Source organism: Rhipicephalus sanguineus, chromosome 10 (genome assembly GCF_013339695.2).
Source record: "Rhipicephalus sanguineus isolate Rsan-2018 chromosome 10, BIME_Rsan_1.4, whole genome shotgun sequence".
Classification (NCBI taxonomy): domain Eukaryota; kingdom Metazoa; phylum Arthropoda; class Arachnida; order Ixodida; family Ixodidae; genus Rhipicephalus; species Rhipicephalus sanguineus.
The window spans coordinates 146,467,960-146,494,418 of NC_051185.1; positions in this window are offsets into that span (position 1 = coordinate 146,467,960).

Consider the following 26,459-nt stretch of genomic DNA (forward strand, 5'->3'; position numbering starts at 1 on the left):
AAGTAGAAATGCGACCGCGCGCCATTCATCCTTCGCAATATTAACGGAGACCTATTTATATACACAATTTACTGATGGTGGTACGCAGAGCTCGGAGGTGCTTCAACATGTGCAGTATCACCCACGAGACTGCCCGAAGGGCGCGTTTTAAAGCAACGCTCCTAGATATTGCTTCAATTTGAAAAATGCCCTTGAGACGCACGCTGAAATGTGGCCCATTTCCGTACCTACTCGCGATGTAGAACGCTAGGTAAAGAATGCCTTGAGCGCCACCCCGCGGCAGGAGACGCGGAGGGGTCACTCCACGTGCCGCAGTTCTCAAGAAAAAAAATTCGACAGATCCCACGCGTTCTGGGAATCGGTTTCATGCGAAGCAGTCAGCGAGTACTTCTATGCTGTATTTTATGGCCTTGAGCCTAGAGCTGTGCACGGGCCATATTTCCGAGCCCGAGCCCGGCCCGGGCCCGCTGACTTTGTCGAAGGCCCGCCCGAGCCCGACAGCAACGGGCTGCGAGCCCGCCCGGCCCGGCCCGACGTACGAAAACACAATCCCGGGCCCGGCCCGGCCCGGCCCGCCTTTTTGAAGGTTCGCTGCGAAAACAAAACACTGTTTTCCGGTAATTTGGCATTTTATTGAGCATATCAAATATGATCACACTACACACGACGAACAGTCTCTATTACACAGATTACAAATTGTCGTGCAAAAACAGCGAGCAGTCCTACGATTCCGGCTTCGACGAAGAGCGGCGCTTTTGTATAATGCAGGCCGCCGAACTGAAGTTACGTTCGCTGCTTGCAATCGTCGCCGGAATTGCTAATATCTTTATTGCCAGCCTGGCAAGCTTGGGAATTTTATTTGCATCGCATACCTGCGACAGCGCGGCACTTTTGCTATACAAGTAGACGGCCTCATGCCAGCAACAATGGAGTTCGCTCGCCAAAGCCGTCACGTGTATGGGGTATGCCCATGCAAGCGTCAGCTAGCACGAAGGCGATCTACGTCGAGTCGCTCGTCGCTGTCGCGTGTATTTTCACTCATATGGGATTTGGCCTTAAATCTAACGCGAACAGTCGCGTGGCGCCGTCACTAGCTCAGGTGGTGTTACTTCTCTGTTTGTCGGAGTGCAACATAGGCAGTGCTTTACCTATTCCCCTTTTGTTTAAAGTAGCGAATGGAAAAGAAAAGCGGTAAAGCTCGGTCGCGGAAAAGGCGCTGTATACGTGGTGGAAAACAATTCCCGCTCATTATATATATTTCGGGCTTGAGTCGGGCTTTGCGCCGGGCCCCAGCCCGGCTCGATAAAACTCCAAGTAGCCCGTGCCCGGCCCGGGCCCGAGCTGAAAGTACATCGGCCCGCCCGAGCCCGGTCCGCGGGCCGGGTCGGGCTCGGGCTTTCTGGTAACCCGGAGCCCGTGCACAACTCTACTTGAGCCAAGCGTTACGAGGTGGATCGACGTGTATTTGTAAGTGTAGTAACTGTGTGCACATCGTGGTCTTACCAGGCACGTCGACAACGCTGGCGTTTAAAGGGCAACTTATGGTGCGACGTATTGTCAGCCCTCACGTTAGATTACATAAGTCGGTATTATCGAAACGAAGTGCGCTTTATGGTGCAATCATGTGAATATCATACGTAACTTTCATTAATGTATTACTCCGGGGTCGAGCAATGCTTCAATATAGCTCGCTGAATCATAGGAATAAAAATGTAATATTTATTTGGCTACTATAAAAGCGGATCCAACACTGGAACCACAGACGTTAATCTAATATGAGGCCGGTATCGTAGGAGTGCATATGTAGTGTTTATTGTTTTCTTGTAAAATTAGATAGACAGCACCACAACCACAATGGACGTTGCACCGCCATTACGCCTGCATAGGCTGTTTTACCAAACCATTTTATAGACCTAGCGTGGCTCTGTGGTAGAATACCTGATTGCAACTCAGAAGGCCTGGGTTCAATTTCTGCTGGGATCCTAATTTTTCTTCTTTCCATTCGTCGGGTCAACGCTGCCGAGGTCGGTTTTTCTTAACTCTTGCATTTAAATTACCAATGTCTGTTCTCGCCGTTGCTGGGTAGATATAAACTGTCAATCACCTGTGGCGCATACCCGTACACCACGGCTTGTGGTAAACGGGTATGTGCCACGCGTGTCTGGAGGAAAGTGTTTGACGACGTACGCGACAGGATTTTCATTTTATTCATGTCGTGACCCGACTGTCATAATCATAAAATCCTCTTGCCCCCCATACCAATTTTGGTCTACACCAAGTTAAGGAGGTGATCATGAGAGCGCCCAGACGTAGGCGGCTAAATAGATCCGTAGACAGAAACGCTCAAAGTGCCAAAGGTTCGCTAAGAACTGCTTCTCACTAAAAGGAAGGAAGAAAACGAGAGAGAGGAAAGACAGGGATGGTAACCAGTTTGGCATAACCGATATGCTACCCTTCACAGGGGGAAGGGACGGGGGAGATTGAAAGAAGAGTAAAGAAAGAGAGAAAGAGAGGAGAACACACACGCAGACACATAACTTCACAGCGCAGAGCGGCAGTCTTGTGCGGTATGCGGCATCATTGAGTCTACAGCCGCTCGTTCGCATTTAGAGATATCTACGAATGTTGGGTTGTAGCGCGCTGCTCAAACATAACGCAGTAACAACTGTAACAGTTGTTAGTTCGTGCTCGTCCTGTGCGTTCTTTTCGTACGTCTTTTGCGCTTGAGCGGTGCACTGCAAGTACCGAGCTGCTTGCCGTTCTTCGTGTGACATTCTAATTGGTTGCTACCGCATTCATTGCTTTGCCCTTGCGGCGAAACTGTGACCTTTTTTAGGAATATTGAATTCGCGCTTTGTTTCCCATTTTTGAACCTATATTGCTCTGAATTCAGTGGTATTATAACATCTAAAGCAGAAATTTAATTTTTATAATAACTTGTATGAATCTAGAGGGGCGTTTGCATGAAGCGGGCATGAGCCGCCTGCTCAGACGACATCGTTTCAAGTGGAAAAGGGAGAAGAAGAAGCGTTGCGAACTAGCAGTTACGCTTTTAGCTTACGGGGAGAGTTACCGTGATTTGTTAGGCGTGGCCTCAATAATTGTCCGCAGATTATCGGCAGGAAGAATTTGCAGTGCTGCCTGGAAGTACCCCTAACAGTCTGGCTTTGGTGCAGTCAACAAGTCAGCGTCGACAGATCGCCCGCAAGGTGAGAACAACGCCGACACGTTCCGTATGTCAATTCGTCCTCATAATATTTGCTGTTATTTTATTTTGATGTAATATAAAGGGCCCGATGGGGCATTGAATAAGGGGGGCTTAGTAGAAGTGACGTATGCGAAAGGTAGCAAAATTGCATACAATGCAGATAAAAAGGTAAAAGAAGCAAATCACGTTACAAGAAAGCAGTACGAATACTTTTGAACATACAATACATGAGAGGGGTGAGTTGTGTAAGTATGTGGGTAAGATGTAACACAAAATAGACAACGTCAAATGTGAATATGTAAATGAAAACTCAAGTTGTCGAAAGAAGCTGGTAAGCCAACAGAGATCAAAAATTAAAAATGGGAATCCATGCACAAATGTAGCTTCGAAGACAACCGAAGAAGCCCAGAGAACAATTTACTACACGTGATGAGTAGGGTGATTAAGGGGTACAAAAACTTGGAGGACGCTTGAACTTCGCTTGCAAGAGTAGAACGCGATAGCACAATCGGGCCAGGTGGGCATCGGATTCAACCGCGCCGCAAGCAAAAGAACGTTCGTGCGCGTAACATTGGCCGTTTCAAACTATTCTAGAATCCCTACTGGATGTACAGTTACTAAGTGCCCAGTACGCCATAATTCTCCCTATTCTAGAATCTCTTCTGGATGTACAGTTACTAAGTGCTCAGTAGGCCATAATTCTCCCTTTTGAGAATTGGTGAAGTACGCTCTACGCGTCCGTAAGGTGCCACTCTCACCTGCGCAGCTGCACACTTGGTAATGGGTGGGCAGATTTAAAGAACCCAGTGGTTGCGTAATTCATTTGTTTGAACATCTGGTGCGATTCTACGATTCTGCCACGCAATATTACATGCGTTAAGGGGACTACACTCTCTACATGTTATTCTTATAGCGTGTTTTTTCAACAAATCAGTCTCAAGCACTGGAATGGCTCAGTTGTAGAACACCTGCTTGCAACGCGGAAGGCCCGGACTTTATCATCTACTTTTTTGCATCCATCTCGAATGTTCGCTTACGGATAACGCCGATTTCTCGATCACAGTTAACGAAGCCGACACCGACACCGGAATTTCTGCGAGACGAGCTCTATAGTGCTATCGCGTTATAGCAATAAGTTCACCCCTTGTAGTTCCGCATACAGCCATGTACTACAAGAGTGTATAACGTGTAATAATATCTTAATATAGACTGAATATTTTATTTACTCGTTATTTCATGCATCTCACCCGATATTTATGAAACAGGAAAGGAAAAATTAAATCAAACGATAAACTGCTACAGCCTTGGTTTACAATATTCAAATGCGGAAACATTACTGACCATATTGTCCGCCTAAATGTAGACGTAATGATAAGTGGCATGGGAGTATGTAGAATAATTTTTTCGCATCGGCTTTTCTTTCGATGCAGTGCGGTGATGTTGGCTTCGAAATGCGAGGCTTCATGGCACACTGCGCTTACCATATGTGACAGATAAGGAACGGCCAGAGCACTGCACGAATAAAGACAGCCGGAGTGGTCCAGCAGACTTGGGTGCTGTCCACAAGTGTTAGTTTGGACGCTGTAAAATTCCACTGTACTCTAAATTTATTCGCTATCATTGGCTCTAACTAACCACGCTGCGGAACGTTGTGACAGAATCTGGCAGTGTGTAAAAGACAGTTCAGGGATCATGACGAAGAAGTGGCAGAGAGAGCGGCTGCTCGGCTATGCACAGAAACATAAGGTGGGCCTTGCACAAGGCAAATGTTTTCTAAACGAGTTAAAATAAACAGAAAGTTACATAGAATTTAGGCATACAATTCAATCGTTATATAGGCAAGTAGGGCAATGTTCATGCAAAACGACTTGTACTTCACACCTCATCATATAGATTCGTGAAGATTACTTGTAACGCCATTTTATCAACGCCGCTTTCTCGCCTGATGACTTTGCTTTTCAATCCACACAAGCGAGAGCGTGATTGAAAGAGGAATCCTGCCCACGGAACTACGTCGCAGTAAAAGATGACTGATGTGTTCACCAGGACGTGAAATAGTCACACATGCTTGTGGTTTGAAAATATGCGGGCGGCTCTTTCTTGGTCTGACAAGGACTTCACCTAGCTGGTGCGTACGCACACAAGAAAATTAAGCGATAGTAATTTTTTGTTGCGCCCTCTTGAAATGCAGACCCGTTTCTAGACAAACATTCTTCCGAACGCTTAGATGTGTAGCCAGTTTTCTAACCCTTACATTTAACCAGCCCATTGCATTAAAGGGCCCCTCACCAGGATTGACAATTTTGAGCTGACGAGCGCAATGCATGCAGTGGGCGTTCACGATTACGCCTGCCAAAATTTGCAACGCTACGCGCCGCGTAAATGGGTCAAATTTCAAGCTGAACGCTGCTTTCCCTTCTTCTCGCGGCCGCGCGCCCAGAGAATGAGGGGATGACGTACATGGTTGAATGGCCCTACGTAGATGGTAGTGCTGTGACGTCGCTCCTCTACGTAGACGACTGTGCTCTGACGTAGCCAACAGTAGCACGTGACACTGCGATAATTATTTGACACGACGTGTAGTTTGTGTAATTTGTTGCTTGAATGGATGAATAAAACTTGAGAGCAATAATAAAAGACACAAACGGAATGTGTGCGTTTTCTTTTTTAATTTTCACTGCGAATCGCAGCGAGATTCGAGACTAATCTACCTCCGTTTCGCACGCGTTCGTGTTCTCGCGCTTAGCGCATCGTGCAGACGCCACCCTTTACAACGAAACTAATTTTCTACCGCGATCCAGCGCTCATTAGGCTCATTTATCCTCCCGCGTCTACCTAGATGTTCATGCGACACTGCTAGTCTCGCGTCCGTACAAATGTCGCAGCTTACGTGCTCAGTAATAGGTTGAAAGCCAAGTGATCGGCGAGGGCGCATTGGCATAACTTGCAGAGATGAAGCGCAAAGAACGCCGCCACAACACCGCTCGCGTCTCGGGGGCTCGGGCTGGTTCGTGCACGTCATGCGCTCGTGACATTGTGTGCGCATGACGTGTTCATGCGTATGCGTTATGTGATCCTCCCGCTCGCGTGCCGAAGAGGGCAGGGAAGGTATTTAGCTTGCGAAGGCTACACGGGGCGAGCGGCGAGGGTTTGCAGCTCGCCTCCTCGCATCACGGTTTCGCGCCGCTACAAATTATTGTTTTTCTCAGCTTCTAACGGACCGATTAGAAAAATTCTTGTGGCATAATGCTCTTTATTGGGCTCGCAACAACTTGCAATGTCTAACTAAAATTCGTTATGTCACCTGGTGAGGGGCCCTTTAACATGTTACCAACGTATTCCGTAACTCACACCTTGTCGATATCTCCAAGGACAGTGCATAGCACCTGTATAACGCTTCCGGTTCCTCGATGATACAAAAAACTCGTAATTAGCCTACGCCTTTTCATGTTTTCCCGTACATTCCAGAGTGCATAGCCCCCATTGTTGCTCAAATGAAAACTCGCTGACACATTTACTTTTTTACGCGACAAGGGCGAACACCCATATTCATTATGTAATACCACTAATTGCGGGTAACAAAATTATTTTATGGCTCTAGCAGGAACACCTACACACCCTGATAACTTTGAACATGGATGATCATCTCATGTAACGTGCATTCCTTTCTTAGCACTTGCAAGCTCAGGGCAACATTTACGGACACCGAGTGTTCAGCATCTGCCTCCACGCCTCGCATACACACACTTTGAACTTTGTCCGCCCACCAAGCATTGCGTAACCTCTGTTTTACGAAACTATATTATCTAGAACATAGATTTCGCTTCAGCACTGCGGCTCATAAAGAGGTTAAGTAGAATTGTTTGCTAGAGAAAATTCTAGGGAATGATGATGCTGGGCCCATTGTTAGTGGAAAATGGTGGCCGAAAAAAAATCGCTTACGAATGAAAATATCTGCGCATTCGAACCCGGGCAACCACAACTATGTTCGCTATGATCATTGTCCTATTGGCTACGTCTACGATCTTACAATATAAACTCACTCATTTTCCTAAATACGTAATCAGATAGCCGCGGACGTCGGAAGAGAAATATGATTTTAGTTAAATGTGGTGCGTGCACTCTGAGCAGACCTTCGCAACAGAACTGCAAGTGCGATGTCCAGGTGCCGAGTAAATGAAAACTATCGCATACGAGAATATCTGTGGAGCTCCACCTCTTCCCTTTTTCAGCCACAAGTAATGAAGTGTTCCAGGCTTTAAATAAACACAGTTAGCTATGCATTGGTACATATAGATAGATAAACAAATAGCTCCTTTTCTTGCCAAAGTTTGCAGGTGACATCACGCCCTCAGATGTCAAGGTCACCCAAGGACCGCGACACTCACTACAACCAGCCAATTTCTAGTACTGTCCGTGGTCAGAGCTCGACAGGCAAGTCTGTCCATGGACACACAAATTACGGAAGGTCGAGCCCACAGCACGCTATCAGCGAACATGCAGCTCCCGGCCCCGGTGCGCCCAGTCAAAATCGTAGCGAACAAAGACCATACAGTTCCGCCGTATCTCAGGGCAGACAAGGCCCACCTAGACCCGCTAGCGGTCAGACAACGCCAATGAACTTCTGCGATGGTCAAGTAGAATCAAAACCAGGTACATCCATTCCTCAACAAGGTACGCAGCATTCATTTGCTGCTGCGCATCATCTACAGAGAGAGCAAGGATCGCCGAGTCCTGGTCGAAGACACACCAAGCAACAAGCGCCTGGCTATCCTGATTACGACCATGCAACGATGAGGGCTCAGGAGCCTTACAAATACCCACCGAAAATCAGCGCCTCTGGACGTGTGAGCCCACCGTCTCCGAAAAGTGGACGGCGCAGTCCACGCAGTCCAGCCGTAAGCCGCCGTTTTCCTTGGAGGTCTCTGGGTTACCGCACGAAGAGCCCCAAAACGTGAGTGAGATCTGCGAGTAGGCCCTGTGACTGTGGGAGCTGCTATTGGCAAGCTCCTGACGTGTGGTGCGTTTCCAAACTTTGTGTGCTTGGGAAGGAAAGCAGTATTGGTTCCTTTATGGAGGTATTCGTCCAATATTTCATATTGTCACAGAGTAGTGACGTTCACAAATGCAGCAGTCGGCGTGTCCACGATGAAACTCTTTATTTGGCTGAACTTGTGGCTGGAAAACGGCAAGTGAAATTACAGCCCTGCACGCCGTACACTGACAGCGGCGAACACAGCGTCGGCCGTCGATAATTTGATTTGCAGTAAAGCGCGTCGCCATTTATACATGCGGCATCGAACATTCGAGCCTTATCGCTGCTGGTTGCGTTAGTTCCACAATAATCTCAACTGTTCTCGTTTTAGCGCTCAATCCTATAAGAAGATTCTAAAATAACTTGGAAGGTTCCCAGACGTTAGGACGCGGCTTGCGCAAGGCAGCGGCTACGCGTGCAACGCACTAGTTACAGAAGAATGGCGTGTGGCATTGTACCCCTGTGAAAAGCAAAGTCCCGATGCTTGTAACAGAACGTGGAAAGGGGAAAAAGGTGCACACGCAAATAAAGTACCATGATAAAGGAAGAAGCACAGCCCTAAGGCTCGCCACCGCGTATAAAACGGCTTAAGGCGCACGAAATGGACGACTTCAGGTCGTACGCGGCGCCGCTGAGAGTTCATGGTGCCGTCCAGGATGACCTCATAGTCTAGAGCGCCGAGACTACGAAGCACCTTTTACGGCCCGAAGTATCGTCGAAGAAGTTTTTCACTAATTCCACGTCGGCGTATCAGCGTCCAGACCCAAACACAGTCGCCGGGCTTGTTTTCCACGAGGCGTCGTCGAAGATTGTAACGGCGGCTGTCGGTTGTCTGCCCATTCTTGATGCATAGGCGGGCGAGTTGTCTGGCTTCTTTGGGGCGCTGAAAGTAGATAGTCACGTCGAGGTTTTCTTCGTCGGTGACGTTCGGTAGCATGGCATCTAGCGTCGTTGCCGGGTTCCTTCTGTATACCGGGTTGCCGGGTCCCTTCCGCATGGCGTCATCTGCGTCGTTTCTTGTAGAGCAGTGTATGCGAAGGTCACGTACGGAAGGATCGCATCCCACATCTTGTGTTGGACGTCGACGCACATGGCCAGCGTGTCGGCGGTGGTCTTGTTTAGACGCTCGGTGAGACCATTTGTCGGTGGGTGGTAGGCGGTGGTCTGGCGCTGACTTGTCTGGCTGTATTTCAGAATCGCCTGAGTCAGGTCCGCAGTAAAAACGATACCTCTGTCCGTGATGAAGACCTCTAGGGCGCCATGACGCAGGGCAATGTTCTCAAAGAACTTCGCTACCGCGGCCACTGCCTTTGGGCAGGGCCCGTGTTTTGGCGTAGCGGTTGAGGTAGTCGGTAGCTACGACGATCCACTTAATTCTGCAAGCCACCGTTGGGAACGGCCCTAGTAGGTCCATCCCGATCTGCTGGAATGGTCGCCGAGATGGCTTGATCGGCTGAAGAAAGCCTGTTGGTCTTGTTGGTGGTGTCTTGCGTCGCTGACAGTCTCTACATGTTCTTACGTAGCGAGTGCCATCGGCGGCAAGTCGCGGCCAGTAGTACTTTTCCTGTATTCTTGCCAGTAATCGGAAAACACCGAGGTGTCCCCCCGTCGGTCCTCGTGCAGGACCTGAAGGACTTATCGTCGCAATGCTGAAGGCACTACGAGACGGTACTTTGCTCGAAGTGGTGAGAAATTCTTCTTTTGCAGAACGCCGTTGCGTAAGAAAAACGACACCAGTGTTCGCTTGAATATTTTCGGAACGGCGGCGGTCTTGGCCTCGAGGTGTATTCCATAAGGTCTCCGAGTTCCGGGACAGCTCGCTAACGTTCAGCGAAGTCGTCAGCGCTTATGGCTCCCAAGAAGCAGTCATCATCGTGGTCGTCTTGCGGCGGCAGGTCGACGGGTCACGAGACAGGCAGTCGGCGTCAGAGTGCTTTTTTCCGGACTTGTAAACGACAGTAATGTCAAATTCTTGAAGTCTCAAGCTCCATCGTGCGAAACGACCTGAAGGGTCCATCAGGTTAGCTAGCCAACACTAGGCGTGGTGGTCGCTCACAACATAGAAGGGCCTGCCATAGAGGTTGGGCGAAACATTGACGTAGCCCAGATGATGGCAAGGCACTCCTTCTCTGTTGTGGAATATATTGATTCCGCTTTAGATAGCGAGCGGCTAGCATAACTGATAACCCTTTCTAGGCCGTTAGTCCTCTGCACTAGGACAGCTCCGAGCACTACGCTGCTTGCGTCGCTGTGGATTTCCCTATCGGCATATCTGTCGAAATGCGCAAGTATCGAAGGCGTCTGCAGGCGTCGTTTCAATTCTCTAAATGCTTGATTTTGCGCAGTTTCCCACCTGAATTCGACGTCTGTCTTCGTCAGTTGCGTCAGTGGCTCGGCGTTACGTGAAAATTTCTTGACGAAGCGTCTGTAATAGGCGCACAAGCCAAGAAATCGGCGTACGGCCTTCTTGTCGGTGGGCGGCGGCAGGCAGCGATGGCAGCTATTTTCCGCGGGTCGGGGCGAACTCCAGACTTCCTAATGACGTGAACCAGGAACAAGAGTTCTTTGTACGTGAAGCGGCACTTTTCTGGCTTAGGGGTGAGTCCAGAGGTCTTGATTGCTTAAAGTACAGCTTCAAGGCGCCGGAGGTGTTCATCGAAGTTTGATGCAAGCACAACAACGCCATCGAAGTGCACAAGGCACGTCTGCAACTTCAATACAGCCAGCACGGTGTCCATAACGCGCTGGAACGTCGCAGGCGCCGATCAAAGACAAAAGGCATCACCTTGAACCCGAAGAGGCCGTCTGGTGTTATAAAGGCAGTCCTCTCGGTCTCTCTTGTCGACTTCGATTTGCCAATAGCCGGTCTTGAGGTCCATCGACGAAAAGTACCTCGCGATGTAGAGTCGATCCAGGGTGTCGTCTATCCCTTGTAGTGGGTAGACGTCCTTCTTCGTGATTTTGTTCAGACGGCGATAATCGACGCAGGAGCGTAGGGTTTCGTCCTTCTTCGTTACTAACACCCTCGGTGACGCTCATGGACTATTGGAGGTCTGGATGATGTCGTCGCGTAGCATTTCGTCGACTTGTTTCTTTATGGACTCGCGTTCTCGCGTCGAAACTCTGTATGGGCTCTGGTGGATTAGTCTAGCACTTTCCTCTGTTATGATGCCATGTTTCGCGACTAGGGTCTGCCGAATTCTTGACGACGACGAAAAGTAGTCCTTGTACTGCAGGAGCAGGGTCTTGAGCTGTATTTGCTTGTGCTTCGGAAGGGTCAGACTGGCGTCGAAAGCTGGATGAGAGGCTTGGTTCGTCAGAGTAGGTTCGGCAGAATGAGTGAGGGCGAAAGCATTGATGGCTTCCACAATTTCTTCGATGTAGGCGACCATCATGCCTTTGTTCACGTGCTTGTATTCGTTGCTGAAATTTGTGAGCATCACCGTTGCTTTGCCTCCACGCAGCTCGGTGATTCCTCTTGCGATTCTTATCTCGCGGTTGATCGACAGGTGCTGGTCGCCTTCAATGACTCCTTCCAGGTCTGCGGATTTCTGAGTGCCGACGGAAACGACGACGCTTGATTGAGGCGCAATCGTGACTTGGTCTTCCAGCAAACTTCAGGCGTGTTTTCCTGGCGGCGTGTCCGGCGGTAGTGCTTTTTCTGTGGTTAGTGTTATCGACTCGGATCTCAGGTACATGATAGTACCATGAAGGCCTAAGAAACCCATACCAAGGATACGTATCTTGAGCAACGCTGTATAACTACGAAAGTCGCTGGATAAATCCGGGTGTTACTGGTGACTCTCGCTGTGCAGAATCGCGCCGGCGTTACTACATGTCTTTCAGGAGTCAGGATTTTGGGGACTTGGATTGCAGCCCCTGAACCTCCCCGTAGGTTGTCGTAAGAATGCGGTGGTTATGCTGACTCGTACGTCTTCTCTATCGCTGTTGCTTCTGTCAGGAATTCCTGGACGGTCTTGGGTGGGTTGCGCGTCAGCCCAGCGAAGAGTTCTTGTTTGACTCCTCGCATGAGGAAGCGGACTTTCTTCTCCTCGAGCATGTCGGGGTCAGCGTGGCGGAACAGTCGGTTCAATTCTTCCGTGAAGATAGCCACGTTTTCGTTCGGGTCTTGCACCCGTATCTCCAACAAGGCTGCGGCCCTTTCCTTGCGGCCGACGCTCGTGAAAGTCGCCAAGAAAGTGCTGCGAAAGAAGTCTTAGGTTCGAAGTGCGGACTTGTCACTAATTCCATTATTGGGGATGGCAATCGCCGGGCGCATTCCAAGGGTGAACGTATCGGCCCCCCGAAACGCACCACGAAAGCGCAGATAACTTAGAGTTGGTCCTTCTGTGTGCCAGTGAACGCCGGTTGTGGTCCAAAGACAGAGTCAGAGCCGAGAGTCGATAACACAAACGAAATATATTCTCAGTTAAGGCAGTACAAACACCACAAAGACAAGCACACTCGGCTGGTACCAGTTACAACTTCACAATATAACTCAGATGGGGTTAACACAACGGGACTAAACAAAGAGATCACGCGCTACAAATGCAATCTCATGCATTACAGCTATTCAAGAACAGTTAAAGTCCTGAATATTCTGAAGGAAAAAATTGTAGCGCAAAGCAACACACGGACAGACAGAGAGGACGGGACTGGCGCTAACTTCCAACTGTGTTTATTCAAGAAACGTACGTACATATATAAGGAACATAGGAACAGCAGGGGCATGACACTCGCGATAATCAGGCACAAAGCTAAGGGGGGATCATATATATAAGCATTGTCAGCAGGAAATCACTTTTTTGGCGAACATTGCATAACAAGAAAGCTCCATGACTTTGGCGGTTGCACGCATGTTCAACAGATTGCAATTCTGAAACCGCTAGATAAAGGAAAAAGGACAAAAGAATAAGCAAGAAAATTGGAGATTGTTCATAAGATTGGCTTTTTTTACATGGCGATAACAACGGTTCTACATGAACAGTAACTAGGAAGCAATGCGTCATACGTAAAAGCGATGCTTCAGTATACATCACAAACGACGAATTGCGGTCGTAACAATTCAGAAAAAAACCAATGAACAAAAAACAAACAAGCAAAACATTTTTTTTTTCTCTAACGGAAGCGCGTGTGCTTCTGCAAGCAGAATTGTAATGAAAACGACAACAAAACTTAAAGGTCCAATAGGGTGCGTCAAAAAATCAACAAGAAATAATGGCAACAAGACTTAAACGTGCAAAGGGGCGTCAATAAAACAGCAAAAATGAAAGTGAGATAACCCAAATGAGGTGAAAGTTAAACATGCCCTTCCAAGAAGGTCACTTCATTACTCATGAGTGTTATTGAAGGCGTGCTAATGCAGTTGTCACCGGTCTTTAAAATATAGTAGGCTTCAACTATCTCCCTTTCTGTCCTATCTAGTCTATGACCACCTATCTATCTATTCTATGACCACCTTCGCGTCATTCTGGCAGAAGAAACGCATCAATCTACGACCGACAGGCGCTTCAGTGAGTTCAAGAAGCTTGCAGCGCAGACAACGGAATTCCTTTGGCATCGTGTGCTAGTTAGCCTTCCGCCAAGGCCGAAGCAAGAAAGGACGGCTGCTAATAGCGTAACCGTCATTGGTGACTGCAACATGCCAGACAGTGCCCGGCGTATTTTGGACAACGGACCAAAGTAAAGCTTCGAGCCGGCAGCCCAGCGTCATCAACTCCTGGCCATGGCAAGGCATGCAGCCTTTCGCACAGACGTTCGAGAACGGGACCGAGCTACTAGCGATGCTGTAAGTTGTGTTATCTCAAGAGCAGGCTCTCAGCCACCGAAGAAACCTCCCTACAAGTATGTGGTTGACACACTGAGACAGCGCAACCTAGCCATACTCCAAGCCGACAAAGAGGGAGGTTTTGTCGTTATGGACAAAGGAAAGTTCAATGAAAAAGCCTTAGCTGCCGTGGAAAAAAACTTCAAACCTTGCAGTTTTAAACCAAAGCTTCAAAAAAGGAAGGTTGTCAGAATTCTCAAGGACTTCAACCTGGAATACCTTCGGAAGAAAGTCGAAAGAGCAGCTACCAACACCTTAGAAGCATTCTTCGCCGGAAAAACCCACAAGGTTGATCGCCCATTCAGAACCATTGTTACAGAGAAAGGATCCTGGCAAGGCCTCATCGTACGCTATCTAGAGAAGCACCTAAGTTCTCTCAAGAGCACAGACCCTTTCCTAGTGCGAAGCTCTCAAGAAATAGCCAACGACCTACTTGATGGAACAGTGACTAGCACGCATGCGTTTTCAATGGACGTCGAAGAACTTTTTTATTCCATTCCTCACGGAGGCTTGTGTCGTGCTGTGCGGGATTTAATCAACGAAAATGGCGAAGTCATGTTCCGGAATGCCACGGGGGTAAGCTGTGATAACTTTATCACCTTACTTGAGTTCTACCTAGACTCAACGGCCATTAGCTTTAATGAGAGGTACTACGTACAAAAATCGGGCATTTGCATAGGCTCGTCCGTGGCTCCTGTGTTATGTGACATCTTCTTATCAGCTGTTGACACGCGCTTGGCTCCAGAACTAGAAAAATTTAACGTCACTAAGGCCTACAGATATGTGGATGACTACCTGGTCATCTTAAATTGCGAAGGTAGCGCTGTTCCGGATCTAGTTGTTTCAGACATACAGCAGGCATTTGACAACGCAGGTGAAGGGCTTCGGTTCACTAGGGAAATGGAAGAGGACAACAGCATTCAGTTCCTTGATTTAAAGCTGTCCTTCACGGACAAGCACATTTGCTGGATGTATAATCCCAGAACTAAGAAAAGTCTGTTGCCCTTTGACAGTGCCCACTCAAAACTTGTTAAGAGAGGTATCGCCATGACTTGCCTGAAGGCTTCTCTAGAAAAATCCTGCCAACATCAAATGTATGCTAGTTTTCAACTGCAAATTGTCCGCCTTAACGCTTCAAAGTTCCCTGCTTTGCTAGTCTCAAGTGTTTACGAGTCCCTTCTGAAGAAGCTTAAAGGTCCTGGAAACAATGACTCTAATGAGCGTGAGCGACAACCCACGATAGCTATACCGTACGTACACCGTATCTCGCACAACTTGAAAAAAGCACTCTCAAAGTCCAGTGTCAATGTCGTGTTCACGGCTCCATGCAAGCTCTCGAAGGTATGCTCCATGATGTCAAAAAGAAAAAGCAAAAAAATGTGAAAAGAACCATGACACTATTTTCACCGAATGTGATACCAATGTCGTATATAAGACCCCCCTCAGCTGCGATAAAGTTTACATAGGACAAACAGGTCGATGTTTCAATGAGAGGGCCAGAGAGCACGCGCTGTCTGTTAAGAACAACTCGGGAGGGCATTTGGCCGAGCATTGCAAAAGATGCGGGTGCACACCTGAGTTTGCGCGCACAAGTTTCCTAAAGAGGGCACTAGATAGGACAGAAAGGGAGATAGTTGAAGCCTACTATATTTTAAAGACCGGTGACAACTGCATTAGCACGCCTTCAATAACACTCATGAGTAATGAAGTGACCTTCTTGGAAGGGCATGTTTAACTTTCACCTCATTTGGGTTATCTCACTTTCATTTTTGCTGTTTTATTGACGCCCCTTTGCACGTTTAAGTCTTGTTGCCGTTATTTCTTGTTGATTTTTTGACGCACCCTATTGGACCTTTAAGTTTTGTTGTCGTTTTCATTACAATTCTGCTGGCAGAAGCACACGCGCTTCCGTTAGAGAAAAAAAATGTTTTGCTTGTTTGTTTTTTGTTCATTGGCTTTTTTCTGAATTGTTACGCCCGCAATTCGTCGTTTGTGATGTATACTGAAGCATCGCTTTTACGTATGACGCATTGCTTCCTAGTTACTGTTCATGTAGAACCGTTGTTATCGCCATGTAAAAAAACCAATCTTATGAACAATCTCCAATTTTCTTGCTTATTCTTTGGTCCTTTTTCCTTTATCTAGCGGTTTCAGAATTGCAATCTGTTGAACAAGCGTGCAACCGCCAAAGTCATGGAGCTTTCTTGTTATGCAATGTTCGCCAAAAAAGTGATTTCCTACTGACAATGCTTATAGATATGATCCCCCCTTAGCTTTGTGCCTGATTATCGCGAGTGTCATGCCCTTGCTGTTCCTATGTTCCTTATATATGTACGTACGTTTCTTGAATAAACACAGTTGGAAGTTAGCGCCAGTCCCGTCCTCTCTGTCTGTCCGTGTGTTGCTTTGCGCTACAATTTTTTCCTTCAGAAGTCGTGAACCAACTAGCCCAACAAAACGTATTGCCAATTCCTGAATATTCAACAGAGTATCCAGTCCACACTTCTTGAATGGTACTTCAATGCTTCTCTTCCAGGAAACACTCGCGCTACTTCCAGTGTTGATCGCGTAGTTCCCTCCGTCGACGTAACTTGTCATGGCTCACACGGCGTCGTCATCTGATTCTTCCAGATCGACGATCTACTGACCGCACAACGTTCTAAACACGTCTTCTTTGGCTGGCGGAGCCACACTCAACATAACTTCAGCATCTCCGGAGCGACTGACTCCTCCGTCGTCGGTGCACGCTTTTATCTCCTCTCTCCCGGGTTACAGAAGCGTCGAGACGGTGCTTCGTCGCGCAGCACAGCCAAGGCTAGAGAAAGTTCGAGATTTCTCTCGCCGCTTCTACTCGCGGCGGCGTCGCTCGGCGTTGCATATTGCTTTCCCTTTAGATCATTCCAGGCTTTACTGGGCCTTTGATCTGGTTGTCTACGGCTGCATCGAGTGGCGAGGAGGAGCGCCGCGCCGGCGTTTTTTGATACTTGTTTTTTCGTAGTTCACGCTTCTTGGGCGAGAGGATGGCGCCGTGCTATCCCGCTGCCGTTTGAAGGTGGCCGCGCGCGCGCTTTATTGACGAGCTCGTTTGTGACAGGACTCCCGACTCTCGTACCAGGTCCTTGCTGCGTCTTCCAGGTAAAAGTACACGTGGTACAGCTTGTCGTCGAAGTTACAGTTGTTAAAGGTAGAGACGCTTTCAAATGTCTCTAGCCAGGTTTCGGGGTCTTCACATGGTGAACCACGGAATGTCGGCGGCTCCCTGGGCGGCTCCATCACTATCGCTGCAGGGGACACTGCGGAAGTCATCGTGCTTCTTGTCTTCGTAGCTGTGGATTTTTGCTTGTCTGCTAGGGGTCCGTATTGTGGAGATAGTTCTTTCAGCCTGCGGTTGGCTCGACTGTCTCTGGTGTTGTCGGTGTCTTCTTCGCGACGTGGGCTGGGTTCACGTCTTGACGGAGGTGTCCGGAGCATGGCCGAACAGCACCTCCACCAGATGTCACAGGGTCGGAACGTCGACGAAGGCAGCAGTCGGTGTGTCCAAGATGAAACTCTATTTCGCCGAACTGGTGGCAGGGAAGCGGAAAGGCAAGCTACATCAATACACACTGTACACTGATAGCGGCGAAAAGAGCGTCGGCCGTCGATAGTCTGATTTGCAGTAAAGCGCGTCGGTATTTGTACATGCGGCATCGAACATTTGAGCCTTATCGCTTCCAGCAGCGATAGTTCCAGTATAATATCAACTGTACGCGTTTTCGTGCTCAAGCCTATATGAAGATTCTAAGATAATCTGGAAAGTTCCCAGACATTAGGACGCGGCTTGCGCAAGGCAGCGGCTACGCGTGCAACGCACTAGTTGCAAAAGAAGCGGGCATGGCAATATGAACGACATGGCTTGTCGGTGCCCGAGACGATTTCGCGACCTATTTAGTAGGGTCCTCGCTCTCTTATAATATATTATCCTTGTAACACTCAGATTGAATGAAATCTATCATGGAAACAAAGCAGGGAAGAAGGAGAGAAAGACCCCAATCTAAAAAGACAACGAAAAACAAAGAACACGAGTGTACACCTTCGACTTGCATCCAACTGGCGACAGTACTGCGGTCGAGATAATTAGTCTATGAGCCCTAATAGCTGTTAATTGCCCCGTAGATCTAGACTGAAATGTAGTATGACGTAGTGTAATGGGCGTGATTTGGTATAAAAACAGGGCAAAGTATTGGCATTTGCCTAAGGGGGCGAAAACCACAGAGCGTTACGTATATATGCTAGAGAAAATATGTATGTTGAATTTCTGATACTTTGTCTCGCATCGCTTTTGATATCCTCAACGGGACACGAGCGCTGCTTCACGCTGTCTACGTCGTTAATTTATTTTGTAGTGGCCCCCAACAGCGAGTACTAACGGCGGCACGTAACGGCACCCCGAGGCAAGAAGCGTATCTGCTCCAAACGCCGCACTTGTTTTACGTCGGCGATTGGTCAATAGCATGCTACCCGCTGTTCGGCGTCAAGCAGCGGGCGCCGGCAGATCCCAACCGAGTTAGGCCGGGCCTCAGTACGAAAAGAGGGCGCCTGAAAAATGACAAATTTGTGCTCCGCTTCTAAGCTCTTCTTGCCGCGCAGGACTGCAAGATTTAGCTGACATGTTCATGCAGTAGTGTCTGCTCTCCGCAGGATGTGTTTTCCCACCAAGTGTGTGTGGTTCATGACTCCTTGAAGGGCTTAACAACAATGCGTCCGATAGAAAGCTGCCTAGTTTTTTCTTGCTTACTGAAGCTTAATTACGTATTTTTACTTGTTCCATTCAACGAAAAGAAGCGACAAATGTTTGACACCCGTTAAAATCAGGAACTTGCACAGTCTTCTATTAAGAGAAACGTTCAACCACGGCGGATACAGGAGCCACATAAAGAGGTATATTGAATTCCAGCCAGATTTCGCACAATATAGATCTTGGTGGTTAGAAACTACACACAGTTTGCCATATTTTCTTGCAAGTGGCATGGTCATGCCACACAAGTCAAGGCAATGTGTAACCGACCGAAGCTGACTCTATCAACAGGGTCAACGCGTATCCTCGTGATACTAGACATCAGCCTCAGGCGACAGTTCAAGTAGGTGTTCTGTCGTCAAGGTGGGTTTGACATGCAGGAAAAATTGTCGAGCACAAATTGCCCATTTACTATATCGCATTCTACGATAAGGAGCGCAACCAATTTGGCAAACTGCTGAAGAATAATTTACAGCGGTATTTTTGCGTCATGCAATTGCGGGCAACAACGTTTCGCTGCATTACTAGAAGAAATCTAGAAGAGTGTACGATTGGGCATGTTGGTAGAACATGCACAAAGTTCAGTAACCAGGCAAGGACATCCGAAAGAAAAAAAAAACCTTTTTCTTTGTTCTCCTGTAGCCGAGTGCCTAATAGAAAAGCTCAAAGTAGTCGAGAGTATGTTTTCAAATGTGACATCGTAAAGCTTTACATTAATTTCAACGCCGGAAAAGGTGCCACAACGTCAAAACAGAGAGAAGGATCTCCACTTGAGATGCGATGTTATTGTGGGGTAGAGGGTGCGCTCGAAAGAGCTTAGTGGAAAACTACTTACATATCCTTCAGCAAAGACGGATGAAAAAAAACCGAATGACGTTATTTGGCTTGAGGGAGATAAGAATTTCGCATGATTTAAAATATAATGCACTTTATTGGCATAGGATACCTTGCCAATGTGGTGTTGGGGCAAGTCTTGAGGGCAGTAAGCCGCAAAGCGATCTTTTCAGATATTTCTACATCCTTTTCGATGATTCTGCCGGCATCGAGCAACGTCACTGAAACAACGGCGGTTGAGTATATAGTAGGGACGACAGCAGTAGGGACGACAGTAAAAAAGCATTCCGGAAAAAACAGCTTTCGTAAGCCATGAGCACAGACCAAGGCCTAACTCTTCTTGGACACCTCTCAGGTCGGTGCCCTTGCCTTCTAGGCCGGCAGCACAAGCAGGGACGTTCGCTAAAGGCCGTATTTCGCCCACCTCAAGACCGCCTGCTACTAAGTTAGATCAGGTAAGCAAAAGAGTGTTTCCTCTAAAGCATGTATTCCTTATTGTGCGTTAATTTCTTGTGTAGTCTACTGATCAGGTTTGTGACCACGATGTGCTACATTCATCGATTACTCTATCGCTCTCGCCATCGCGTAACCATTTAGAAACTTTAGAATTCATAGGAAAGGGAGCTTCGATGCTATTAATATTGAGCTTACAACATTCTTAGCTCTGCTTTTATGTAACCTTACAATCCTTCACTAGAAGTGAACTGGAGAATGTTTAAGACTTATATAATTAAAGTATTTAATAAGATGTCTTGTAAACGGTTTCTTTTTTCATATAAAAAGGCCCCATTGTATAACGGACCACTAAATCATCTTTCCAACAAGAACAATATGTCTTTTTTTGCATTGTAAAGCATTCGCCATATCAATATAAAGGGAACAAATTGAATTGAATTGAACTTTATTAAACGAAATACCGTCAGTCACAAACATGTTTCAAGTATCCGGATCCTAGCCGATCCAGGTTAGAATGCTTATAAAGACACCGCTTCCGCTCATTTAACTACATTGAAAGTCACCGAGGTTTCTATTTTCAACACTACACTTCCAAACATGCCAAAAGGTAACCCAAACGGCATCTGGAAGGTACTCAGATGTAATGATGCACAAGCCATGTCCCTAACCACACCAAATGGTGACCCTGTACCCCGTCAACAACGCGCAACTGTTGTAAACAATACATCCATGCTGTCATTCTCCTCTGCCAAGCCCGGTAATGAGCTACCACATGTGAATACTACTAAGTTTCCTTTAATCAATTTAATAAATATTGCTCCACTGGCATAAAAATAATGAATAATTTAAAGCTGAGCTCGTCTTGTGGATCAGATGGCATCCCCTCAACATTTTTTTAAAACACCAGTCAGTATTGCTCCATAATTCGAGTATATTTTCGCACAATAACTTCAGTATGCTTCGTTACCTCGTGATTGGGAGATAGGAAAGTTAGTGCCGCTCTTCAAAATCCACCGAAACTCATACTGCGCTTGTAAAGGCATTTAATGAACCCTGGTGCAAGAGTCCACCAGTAGTTTGATCAACGGCTCGAACCAAAGACCCTCAGAGCGAGCGGCGTCCACGAGCAATGCGCAGTAGAGACAGACCCACTATAAAAAGATAAATCTTAAGAAGTTCGGAGAGGCCCCACCTAGACGACCGAAGCGCGACAGCCGATCGCCTCCGCGACCAAAAAAAAATGCACTCCCCAATGTTCTACGAAGGAGGGGTAGCCAGCCGTCCGGCTCATGACACCAGTCCGGAGTGCGCGCCATTGGTAGAGGCTTGTGTCCATCCGCCTTTGAGGAGGAAATGCCGCGGACTTTAAAGTTGCATCCGACTATACATGTCACTGGAGAGGGTGTCGCATAATGGCGTTAGCTCCTCTTCACTGCAATTACCCCCGGGGACGAAAAGGGAGCCGTCCGGCGAGATAGCAGCGCGTCGCTACGAGTGGATCACAGTACGGCATCACAGATGCTCGATATTGACGATGTCGCGTCCACGACGGGGCATGTCCGAAGATGGCTGAACATGTTCAATCACGTAGTTGACGGGTGATGCGCGCTCGACGATTCGACAGGTCCCTTCATACTTGGACAGTAAGTTTGAGGAGAGACCACGTGAAGTGGTACAACCAGAGAGTCACACAAGCGCTCCATGAAGGAAGGTAGGCGCAGAAGTATTGTCGCGGCGAACGCTTTTCTAGCGCTCTTGGTCGTTCGGGGCAAAGGACCGTGTGAGACCACGGCACTCTTCGGCATGCCTCACTATGTCAGATATGGGTGCATACTCAAAAGCATTCGGACGGTACGGTAGAATTACATCGATAGTGAGCTACTACTGCCTACCGTACTGTCGAAAATAGGGTGAAAAGCCAGTGGTGCTCTGAGTGCCGGTGTTTCACGCATGGGCTAAGAAAGGTAGAATGGCGCTTTAATTTGTGTGGTCGATGTGACGTACATTGAAAGCATGTCGCCGAGCGTGCAGTTAAAGTGCTTTGTAAGCCCATTGGTTTGAGGTTGGTACGCGGTAATCGTGCGATGAACCACATGGCATTCTTCAAGGATAGCTTGAACTACTTCGGAAAGGAAGACATGACCGCTGCCACTGAGCATCTCCTGGGGTGGCCCGTGACGTAGGATAAATCGACGAAGCAGGAAGGAGGCAACCTCGCGCATGTAGCTGCCGGAAGCTAGCAGTCTCGCCGTATCGCGTGAGGTGGTCAACTGCGACAATGACTCAGCGGTTTCCTGCAGCTGTCATCGGAAGGAGCCCGAACAAATTGATGTCGACGTGTCCGAATGGCCTGTAGGGCAAGGTAAAGGTTGCTGACCAGCTGGCGTGAGGCGGGGTAAAGCTTTGCGGAGCTGGCAATCAGGGCAAGAACGCACGAACTTCTGAACTTAGTGGCACATTCCCCGCCAGTAGTACCGCGGTTGAAGGCTCTGGAATGTCTCGAAAATTCCAGGGTGCCCATACTGTGAATCTGCGTGGAAAGTTGCACATATTTCGGAACGCGGGCATCAAGGTACTACTAACACTGGCGGCCGTCGCAGCTGCAACTGCGTCGGTGGAGGAGGTCGTCGTGAATGGTGCAGTCTTCAGCTTGATGGTGCTTCGCGCGAGTGGTTGGCAGTGTCGATGGGGAGCAAGCCTATCATCGAGGCAATCCAGGGGTCCTTGCACTGCTCGGACGCGACGGTATCCCGGTTGATGGAAGAAGCAGTAAGAAGAGATGCTGATCTGTGGGCATTGTCGTCAGCAAAGTGAGAGCGCGAGAGGGCGTCGGCGTCCGAAGGTTGTCGTCCACTAAGGTGCAGCACACGGAGATCGTAGCCCTGCAGGCGAAATGCCCAACTTGCAAGACGGCCGGGGGGATTCTTTACTGACGACAGCCAACAAAGTGCGTGGTGGTCCGTGACGACATCAAATGGGCGACCATACTAATAAGGTTGTAAATTCGTAAGGGCCCAAATGATCGCCAGGCATTCTTTTTCTGTGGCAATGTAACTGGTCTCGGCTTTTGTAAGTGTACGACTTGCATATGCCACGACATATTCAGTGAACCCCGATTCGCGCTGCTCAAGGAGACCGACGAGGCCAACGCTGCTAGCGTCCGTGTGTACCTCTGTAGGGGCCATAGGGCCGTAGTGGCGTAGTATGGGAGACGTCAAAAAGCGACGGAGCTTTGCGAACGCTTTCTCGCACTCTGACGACCACGAATGGAAGGGCCTGTTGCTTCCAAGGAGCTTATTCAGTGGCGATGTGACAGTGACAAAGTTACGAATGAAGCGTTGAAAGTAGGAACATAGTCCTACGTGACTACGCAGTTTTCTGACGGACGTAGGTTTGGGGAGCTCAACCACGGCCCGAAGCTTGGCTGGAACGGGAAGAATTTCTTGCTTGGACACTACGCGGCCTAGTATTTTCAGCTGCCGCGCTGCAAACTGGCACTTTTTAGAGTCATTTGTAGGCCGGCGTTACTGAAACACGACAAGACATGCCGCAGTCGTTGAAGATGCGTCGAGAAGTTCAGAGCGATAATAGGCAGTTTTAGAATAGCGCACACAAAGCTTTGCGTTGGCTTTTCGCGCAACTGCTCATGCGTCGTACGCTAACCGCTTCCGGGCTCCCGTTAAGTGACGGAAATAGCGGGCCGCTAACGCTAACGCTAACTTAGCGTACGCTATTCTAAAACTGCCTAATGACAACGTCGTCGACGTAGCAGAAGTATGTGTGGCATTTCAAGTTGCGCAGAACGGTATCCATCATTCGCTCAAAGGTCGTGGGTGTCCAAACGGCATGACATATTGAATTCGTACAAGCCGTCACGCGTGACAAAGGCTGTCTTCGGTGGAGCGTCATCAGCCATGGGTACTTGCCAGCATCCTGAGCGCGAATCGAGAGATGAAAAGAATTCTGCTCCTTGCAGGCCGTCAATTGCATCGTCTATTAGCGGTAGTGGATAGACGGTTTTACGAGTGATCTTGTTGACTGGTCGGTAATCGACATAGAACCGCGCAGAGCAGTCCTTCGCAACAAGAACGACAGGTGACGCCCAGGTGCTGTATGAAGGTCGAATAACATCGCGTCGAAACTTGTCGTCTACTTGCTCGTTAATTACACTATGTTCTGATAGCGATACGCGATATGCACTTTGCCGTAGTGGCGGCCGTCTATACGGCGACTATCGACCTATATTCTTAACTTCAATGCCATGGGAAATAATGGAGCATGTTATTTTCCCTCACCTAGTTAACTTTTTTGAAGATAAAAACTTCTCTAATTTACAACATGGGCTTCACGAATCCTTCTCTTGTGAAACACAGCTGCTTTCATTCACCCATGATTTGCACATTTACCTCAATTGTGGCTTTCCTACTGACTGTATATTTCTTGACTTCTTAAAACCTTTGACAAAGTTAACCATCTGCTACTCCTGCACAAACAAAACGTGCTAAGTATAGACCCTGCAGTTGCTAGCTAGAAGACTGTAGGATTGGGCGTGTTCGTACAACATGATTATGAGTGCAAAACAGCGCAGCCGACAGGAGGGGACAGAAGAGGACTCAGCGCTCTGTGTCCTCTTCGGTCCACTCCTGTCGGCTGCGCTGGTTTGCACTCATAATCATGCTAGCTAGATCCGTGCGTTTCTTCTTTCTCGGCTTCAATTTGTCGCGGCTAATCACAGTACGTATAACATGGCCCCTGTTGAATCCGCCGTTCCTGAGGACTCTGTCCTGGGTCCTCCTCTGCTACTGATAAATATATAAATGACTTATCTTATACCATTTCTTCACAAATTCGTTTATTTGCTGACGCATGTATCATATAGTGTAATGTAACACTACCTCTGACGTCGCTAATCTGCAGGCTGTTCTGAACTACGTCCACAACTGGTGGGTCACGTTGCGCATAGAAGTTAACACTAATAAATGCAAATACATGCGAGCTTCATGTTCGAGGCAGCATGCTCAACTCATGTAATAAAAAATTCCACTCGCGAATCTGTCTCATCACCTTGGCGTTCATGCTACTAACAAACTGTCTTGGAAAACTCACGTTGAACACAAATTGTAAAAAAGGAACCGTACTCTTGAACTACGTCAATTAATATAGATTGATCTGGATACCGAACCAATTATGCATACTGTGGCTGAGTACAAACGTTTGTGGCGTAGAGAACTAATTTTAACGAAGACGGAGCGAGAAAATAATATAAAAGAACTGATAGCTGGGCCAGTTGGTGACGATACTTGAACATGTTCAACTTAGCGCTAAGACGACGTGGACACAAGAGAAGAGGAGACAAACTACAGCGCTGACTCGCAACTGAATATTTATTAGAAAATATGAACGAAAAAAAATTCGGCAGATCCCACGCATTGTGGGAATCGATGTAATGCGAAGCAGCCAGCAAAGAGCTGCATACATCGCCTTGTTTGTCTTTGAGCCAAATGAAATCATTCATGCCATGGCATCTGGTCCACCATATATCGCATGTTTGCCATGCACGCATGCATGCACAATCTAGTGTACACCATGCCAATGAAACGCATATTCTGGTATATAAATGCATGACCTGTCGCTTATGTTCATCACGCATTCGTGTCATGCCATACCAATTTTGGTATATATCACGCTAACAAAACGGCCGGAAGCGCACCATGACAGTGGCATGTAAATGATACCGTACATGACATGCATAACATGATTCGCGTGTTAAGACCTCTAATTTACGTTCGTCATACAGTCACATCGCGCAATACAAATTTTGGTGTATATCAAAGGAGCGAAATGGCCGCGAGTGCACCATGAGTAGAGCATGTAAATCATGCCATACATGACATGCATATTATGGTTTTTCATGTTACCACCTCTCACTAATGTTCATCATACAGTCACATCGCGCAATACCAGTTTTGGTGTATATATCGAGCTATCGAAACGGCTGCGAATGCACCGTGATCACGGCATGTATGTCATGACATACATGGCATGCATGTCATAGTTTTCATGTTAACACCTGTTATTCATGTTCTTCATACAGTCACATCGCGCAATACCAATTTTGGTGCATATCAATCTAGCGAAACAGCCGGGAATGCACCATGAGCGCGGCATGTAAAGCATGAGATACATAACCTGCATGTCATGATTTCCATGTTACCACCTCTCATTTACGTTTGTCATGCAGTCGCGTCGCGCAATACCAATTTTGCTGTATGTCAAGCAAGCGAAACGGCACGAGTGCGTCATGAGCATGACATGTAAGTCA